This window comes from Herpailurus yagouaroundi, unplaced genomic scaffold (genome assembly GCF_014898765.1).
Source record: "Herpailurus yagouaroundi ecotype Mexico unplaced genomic scaffold, PumYag 197, whole genome shotgun sequence".
In the NCBI taxonomy this organism is placed as follows: domain Eukaryota; kingdom Metazoa; phylum Chordata; class Mammalia; order Carnivora; family Felidae; genus Herpailurus; species Herpailurus yagouaroundi.
The window spans coordinates 9,657,611-9,659,094 of NW_024412428.1; positions in this window are offsets into that span (position 1 = coordinate 9,657,611).

Here is a 1,484-nt window from a genome sequence, read left to right on the forward strand (position 1 = left end):
GTCTCAGTTCCTCACATTTACTTTGTTAAACTTCTTGCTCATTTTGTGAAGCCCTTGGGAGTATGTGGGAAAGCCCCATCCAATTCAAAATCACTATCAACATACTTAATGTTCAAGTTGATACTGATGATGATTCCTTACATGTATTTGGCGCTTGCTAATTGATAAAGAACTCTCATATCATTAGTGATTCTCAGTCTTGGCTGCCTATTGGAATCATCTGGAGACTTTATAGAAACTGGTTGCCTGGGTCTTACCCTCAGATAATTCTGACCTAATCGGCCTGGGATAAAGACTGGGCATCGGGACCTTTAAAAGCTCCCCCAGTGATTCTAATGTGGCCAAGATTGAAAACCACTGTTGAAGGCAGTGTGACCCAGGCATCTGTATTTTGTGGACACTTCACAGTGGCTTTAATTTGCAGCCAAGTTCAAGAATCACTCACATGCACTATATTTATTATTTGATATTCATGGTAGCCAGGTGAGGTATGAGTTGTGTGCACCCCATTTTACCAGTAGGCTAAAATTTGCCCATTGGGCACTTAGCTAGAAGAAGTGGAATTGGGACCCAAGTCCAGTTTTTCTGACCCCAAGGCCAGGAGTCCACCTGCCATCCCCTAGGGCTGGGCTGGGAAAGCCTATCCCTCTGATCCTGGGACTTGTTTTAGGACAACCTGGGTTCAAAAGGAAGATTCTGACCCTGGAGCAGAATACATCTCTGACCACAGAGAAAAGAAATGTTATCATTCACCCTAGGATAGTAAGAAAGTTGTAGCCAATAAAAGCCGCCTTCCGCCATCTTTGTGCTGTCTGGGTGGGCTGCTTAGCAGCAGCAGCATCCCGAGAGAGGAATCTTTGGAAGAGCCCATCACAGACACTCATGTCTGCGGCCCAGCCAGGCTCACCAGCAGAGAGAGAAGGGGGAGGCTGGGAGGCAGGAGTTGAGTGCTCATCACCAAGAGGATAGTCATGACTTGGGGTCTCTTCCTACCCAAGTTCTTTTCCAGGTATTTCACTTGCTGGAATTATCTTCACCTTTTCCTCTTGGCCTTTCTAACTGGCCCTTACCTTCCCTTTCTCTCCCTGCACCCGTCGATTTTAAGGGCCTGGTTGGAACTCACCAGTCAGTGCATTTGTAATGCATAAAATATTTAACACCTTTTTAAATGACTCAGAAGTCAACCGTCCACCCGCGTAATGACGACAGCCATTTCTCTCATGATGCCTTTCAGCCTAGCTCTGCCTGAGCATTTCTTAGCTTTGGAAAGGCTGAAATCCTAGGAGTATTTGTCCTCCTTTCCTTTAGAATCTTGTTCTAGTTGCCCCTGAACATCATGGAAAATCAGTAATGAGTCATGCCTGAGAGCTCAGCCTCCTATGAAATACCACCTTGCTTCCCCGAGGCCTCTTCCACCCCTGATTCACAGCCTTCGAGCTCACGTTGTCTTTCAAGGAAATCTTCCTTTATACATTTCTGATTCA